The 6,241-nt window shown below is 38.1% G+C and overlaps 1 protein-coding gene and 1 long non-coding RNA gene across 6 annotated transcripts in view; one reads left to right on the top strand and one right to left on the bottom strand.

Moving 5' to 3' along the window:
• Nucleotides 1-6,241, bottom strand: part of Xpnpep3 (X-prolyl aminopeptidase 3, mitochondrial) — a 56,246-nt gene that overhangs the window by 33,222 nt on the left and 16,783 nt on the right. The gene's annotated exons all lie outside the window — the stretch shown is intronic.
• Nucleotides 1,939-6,241, top strand: part of LOC106147914 — a 5,370-nt gene continuing 1,067 nt past the window's right edge. The window contains exons 1-2 of the long non-coding RNA XR_001232946.1: nucleotides 1,939-2,759; nucleotides 3,256-3,565. This is a non-coding gene — a long non-coding RNA (uncharacterized LOC106147914). The remainder of the gene's footprint in view (nucleotides 2,760-3,255; nucleotides 3,566-6,241) is intronic.

Raw genomic sequence — 6,241 nt, 5'->3', positions numbered from 1 at the left:
CCACGTGACTCCAGTTCATTTGGCTAACTTCTTTCTCTTTTAAGAACTTTCTTGAGATCTTTCCTGTATCTTACAATTTACCTATTTCATCAGTCCAAAAAGAAACCCCAGGTCCATAAGCAGTCATTTCCCATTTTCTCCCAATCTCCTCTGTCCTGGGAACCATGGATCTATTTTTTCTCTGTAGATTTGTGTCTGGCGGATCTCATATAAAGAAACTGCACAACATATGGCCTTTGGTGACTTGGACAATGTTTCTTCTTGTTATTCCAATTATTCTGCAATTAAGCCCTTATCTGATAGGCAAGTCCAATCTGTTCTTTCCTTCTCTGGTTATCTTGCTTGAAATATGTTCCCTTTCCAAAATGTCTTGTTCCTTCAAACTAATCCCACTCCAAGATCTTGGCTTAAGACATGTTTACTTTTAGTTCTTTCTCTTCCAAAGGCTCCCTTGATTAGCCCAGATCATATCTGTTTGAATTAGTTTTTTTAAAAAGTAACTATGTCCACATACACACACACAATAGTTGTATATAAACATAATCACATACTGAATTCTTTCACTAAATACTTCCCCCTTTATATTCATGGATTGGTTCCTCATTCCCCTTTATAACACTATATATATCAGTATCCTGCCCATATCCTGCCCACGTAATCTAATACACATCCTTCCCTACTTTTCTCAATACTATTATAATCACACATACACCTGTGTGTGGTTTTTTATTGTTACTATCTTACAAAAAATGAGATATTGAACACTGTATTCTGTATCTTGCTTTTCTCACGTTACAATACCAATGGAAATCCGTCCAAGCTATCTCGTATAGCTTCAATTCATTCCGCTTGATGTTTCCACAACATTTATTGGGTTGGAAGTACAACTTACTGAGTAATTTCCATAGTGATGGGCATTCATACTGCCTTTAACCTTTGGCCGCCACAATAAATATCTTTGTGCTGGTACTTTTGTAATTTTATGTTGAATGTATGAGTATTTTTTTCTACAAAATAGTGCCAGGAGAGAAACTGCTAAGACAAAGACTTTTGAATCTTCTTAGTAACCATGCTTAGCACATGTAAATCAGTTGTTTATAATTCCCTTGGGACTGGACTAGTTGTTTTCACCTGTATAAGGCAGTTAATTCTACAATTTGATTTCCATTATTAAAACATTAATTTTTATTGAACTTTCGGACATGCAAAATAGAAAAAAATTTTATTGGGCAAGTTGGAAAGAAAGACGAGATGGCCAACCAAGGGCCTTATAGGGCAGTCTTAATCAGGTAAGCCCACAAAGCGGGCTGGAAAAGAGCTCGCATCGCATTCTTTTTCCTCCTGAGAGTGAGCTGGCTCAGAGTCCCCTAGGGCTCTTGGGCAGAAAGAACACTGCACTTTGTACCAGAGCTGAAGAACGGCTTAATACTCTCTGCTAACTATTCCTGTTAAGTCATCCACTGTTACTCAACACTCTAAATTTCCTAATGTACCCCAGCAATAAAAACTCTTTTTGTTGTTGTTGCTGCACTGGGGATTGAACCCAGGGCTTCTGGCCAGGCAAGCACTCTCCCGCGGAAGTCTATCCCCAGCCCAAATAAATGCTCTTTTATCAAAGCAGAGGCTGACTGCAACTGGTGAGTTATCTGGCCTCTCCTATTTTGTCTTTTCACCTTCTCCCTTCCCTAAGATTTGCTTTCTGTTATCTCACAGTCACAGCTTATGAAAGCAAAACAAAACAAAACCAAAGACAAAAACTACTTCATTTTGTGATTGGTTTGTTAAAAGAAATTGCAGGGCCAGGAGTATATAGTTCAGTGGTAGACCACACACTTATTTACCATTTGTGAGGCCCAGGTTCAATACTCAGCACTAAAAAGGAAAAAAAAAAAGCAGATGAGAAGAAAATTCACAATTGTAATAACTTTGAAATATCTCTCACTTTCATTAATAACAGAGTACACATTAGTATATGCCAAGAAGGAACCTCTGAAAAACAGATATAATTATTTGGAAATCAAAGAAGAATTGAGGAACAATCTTTGACACCCTTTAAAGCATTTTTCTCCCATATACAATTTCATACAAATGACTATGAGGGGTATTTAGGAAACTAGTTATTTAGGATATTTAGGAAACTAGTTTATTTTCCTAAGCCTACTAATTATCAACACTTTGGACTGATCTTTAACTAAGTGCTTCCCAATGTCCAAAATATTCAAGTAATAACTTTACATCACGACAGAAAAACTCTCCAGGATAAAGGGACATTTTCTTTCCATTTGAAAGCCAGAAAAAAAAGTACACTAAAGCAATAAACTTTCAACTCTTGAAGTAAACTTGGCAGTTGCAGTGGCCTTTGATCATAGAACTAACCATTATGGTCAAACTGGTCTGAATTTCTTCTGATAAGACAGTGTCTTAAAGGACATTCTGGCAGTTTGTCAAACTGTAAAGTATTAACAAATAAAGGCAGTATTTCATCTTGCCCAATCAAGGACAGAGGGGCTATATTAGCAAGTCTATTTAACCAATCAAAAGCCATGAAGTCATAAACTACTGTGCGCTGCAGACCATAACGTCTCAGTCAATCGTGAGACAGTGAAGCCAAGAAGGAACGCTCTGCCAGGACATTTAGGGTTGGGCTCAAGACAGCAAGCGGAATGCTCTTCACCTTCTGTCAGCCACGCAGAAAACCCAGAGAGGAAAGTCAAAGACTCAAAAGGGATGGAAAGATGCAGATTTCTGCTACAATCTAGGTACGTATTTTATTCATTTCTTGAAATTAACTGGATTAGGGTTTTACTGTGGTCTGATTAAAAAAATTGTTTAACATTAGCTTTTATAATATGTGAAGTAGTTCGTAAGTTCACCTATTACTGTGCAATCAGAGAATAATGAGAAAAAGCTAGTATTTCCTTCCTAATGCAAAAAACATAGTTCTCTCTGAAAAAAACAAGAAAATGACCAAGTAATACTCAAGCAGATTTAACCTGTATATATTGAGCAAAACAAGGTAGACAGAAAGGGCACATACTGTATGAGTCTGCAGGATTCACTCACAGGATGTCAAGAACAGGCAAAAATCACCTCGAAAGGGGGCATGAAGGAACTGTCTGGGGTGATAGAAATGTAGTACATCTTGACTGAGCTTCAGGTTAGACTGCTGTACACCTTTGTTAAAACTCACTGAATTGTGTAAGATCTGGGCAATTTACTACCATAAACTTTTTTTTTTTTTTCTTTTACTACCAGGAACTTATCTTACCAGGAAACTTTATCTTACCAGGAAAAACTATACAACTCTCTTAACTTGAAATAACTTTTATATAAGGCTTCTCTGAGTTGGCTTTCATCTTACCAAAAAATGTAATGGGCCGGGATTGGTGGTGCAGGCCCGCAACCCCAGCTACTCAGGAAGCTGATGCAGGAAGATGGCAAGGTTGAGACCAGCCTATGCAACTCAGCAAGACTCTACATCAAAATAAAAACATATAAAGGGCTGGGGATACAGCTCAGTGCAAAGGCCCTGGGTCAGTCCCCTCTACTGAGGGTGGGAGTGGAGGTAAGAAACTAAAAATTCCCATACTAGCATTCATTGGCAAAGGTGTAGTTATGCACTGCTTTGTGGCTAACAGTGTGGATCCTGGGCCTGAGAGTATATGCAGCTCAGTATCACAGTGCAGACTCTGAGTGAGACTTGAGCTACCAATTTCGTCATCTGTAAAATGGAGGTGATAACAGCACCCACTTCACAAATATGTCAGGAGGATTAAAGAAGTTAACAGAATACTTAGAACAGTAAACACTGTATGTGTTAGCCACAATTATTAGCAAAACAAAGAATTTATACTTGCGAGTTTGTCATCCTGATAACCCAAAACGAGGTAAGACTTTGGAAGAGTAAAATTTAAATGGACAACCACAATTCATTTGAAAATAATGATCTTGCATAGATGCCCTAGAAAATCTGGCTCTGTCATACAACATGAATGAGTCTCAAGCGGCTATTTAGGAGCTTTTTACTGTTATTTGGTTCTTTAGGAGGTTCCCGATTTATATCTGGAGGTAATCTTAATCTTTACTTCAAACTGGTACGGTGGCACGTGCCTGTTATCCCAGCCCCCACGGGGCTGAGGCCCGAGGATCATTCCAAGTTGGAGACCAGCCTGGGCAATTTAGAGATACTGTCCAAAATAAAACATAAAAAGGGTTGGGGATGTAACTCAGTGTGAAGACCCTGGGCTCCTTCCCCAGTACCAAAAAAAAAAAAATTTTTTTTCCTACATTCTATTCATCAGTATAATGGTACCTTGAAATGGACAGCCAACATATATCAGATATATAGGTAAAAAGCACAGTTTAATTCATCTATAAACAATACACATGTGCACGTAGACAGTGTAGTTTTTGTTCTGCATTAAAATTCAACTTAGGAGATAAAGATAAGATAAAAACGTAACCATTACAGATATACAGTGCTTTAAAAATACATAGATATATCAGGGACAAGAAAATAAAATATGTAACTTAAAAAAGTATTTTGTGGTGCAATATTAATGCAAAAAGTATACCTTGAGCTTAAAAAACTATGGAAGACAAAACTTTTTTTTGGTACTGGGAATCAAATTCAGGGCCTTGTGCTTTTTTTGGTTTTTGAGACAGAGCCTCATTATGTAGTTCAGGCTAGCTTTGAACTCACTAGACAGCCCAGGCTGGCCTCAAAACTCCCAGTGATCCTCCTGCCTCAGCCTTGAGTGCTGGGATTACTGGCATGCCTGACCACGTCCAGCTTTGGAATATAAAATTTTTATTAGTTCACTACTCTACCCATCAGGTGTGATCTATAAAATGTATTCTGAAAGTATCCATTAGGCCAGTGGTGCACAAAGGAAAACAGTGAGGAGCTTTTAAAACACATGTTGTAAGTTCCCTGCCCTTGAGACTGTAATGCAGCAGATCTATCAGGACCTAGTAAACACAGTTCCTCTGACTAAGCTCATCCAAAGGTGCAGGTAGTCAAATCATTTTCAATTTCTGTCATTTTTTGAACATAAATTTTTAATGTTTTAAACAGTATAAAAATCTATCACCCAAATAAGGTCTTCAACTTTCAGATTTTTTGGGGGGGGGGGTTTTTTTGAGATAGGGTCTTGCTACACAGCTCAGGTTGACCTTGAAGTCACCATGTAGCCCAAGCTGGCCTTGAACTTACGATAATCCTCCTGCCTCAGCCTTGAGTGCTGGGACTACAGGAACGCACCACTATGCCCAGCTTAAGATTCAGATATTAATATCAACCATGTTTAACAACTTAGTTTTTCAAAAATGTTCCTCTTCCTCATGGGAGAACTACAATGAAAATGCTGAAAGATGGGTACATAACACACTTTGAAACTTTTTTTTTTTTTTTTTTGATGCAGAGTATTATTAGTTTGTCCAGGCAAGCCTTGAACTTTCAATCCTCCTGCCTCGGCTTCTCTAGTACCTGGGAATACTGGTGCCTGCTACCATATCCAGCCTCGACTTTGAAACTCTTAAGGAAAGACAATCTGGGAATTATTATCTATAACACACTCTAGAACTTATCTTTTCATCATTTTAAATATATGCCACAGGCTGCATAATGACATTTTGGTCAATGACAGACTGTATATGATGTTGGTCCCAAAAAATTATATGGTCTGGTCAAGTCACAGCATTCTTACTTTGTAAGCACATTCTATGATGTTTGCATAATGACAGAACGGCCTAACAATGCATTTCTTAGGACACAGCTCTGACGAATGACTATTATATTATATGTGACAATAACTATTATCTCTGCTGCTATATTTCACGATAGACGCAAAAAGGTAAATGGAGAAAGCACTGCTAGATTCTTGCCATACAGTGGTATTCTGATATCTTCCTAACAAATCTGTCTCCTGCTACAAATGAAAGAAAACTAAGAAGTGACTCTAGGTATATGAGATAAATCCTTCTGATAGAAAGGACTGAGTAATCCCACCCCTTTTTAATTAGTACATGAGGATTACAATGTGGGGAGTTGGTACATGTACATAACACATCTTAATTGTTTTTTACTTCCTGTCCTTTTTTTTCTTATCTTTCTCTCTCTCTCTGTCTCTCTCTTTTTGACTTTTGAGACTGGGTCTGGTTGTGTAGTTCAGGTTGGCCTTGAACTCACTATGCAGCCCAGGATGGCCTCCAACTCTCGACAATCCTCCTGCCTCAGCCT

Source organism: Chinchilla lanigera, unplaced genomic scaffold (genome assembly GCF_000276665.1).
Source record: "Chinchilla lanigera isolate Chin_1 unplaced genomic scaffold, ChiLan1.0 scaffold00012, whole genome shotgun sequence".
NCBI lineage: Eukaryota > Metazoa > Chordata > Mammalia > Rodentia > Chinchillidae > Chinchilla > Chinchilla lanigera.
The sequence above is the reverse complement of the archived record's forward strand: the minus strand, read 5'-3'. Positions and strand labels throughout refer to the sequence as shown.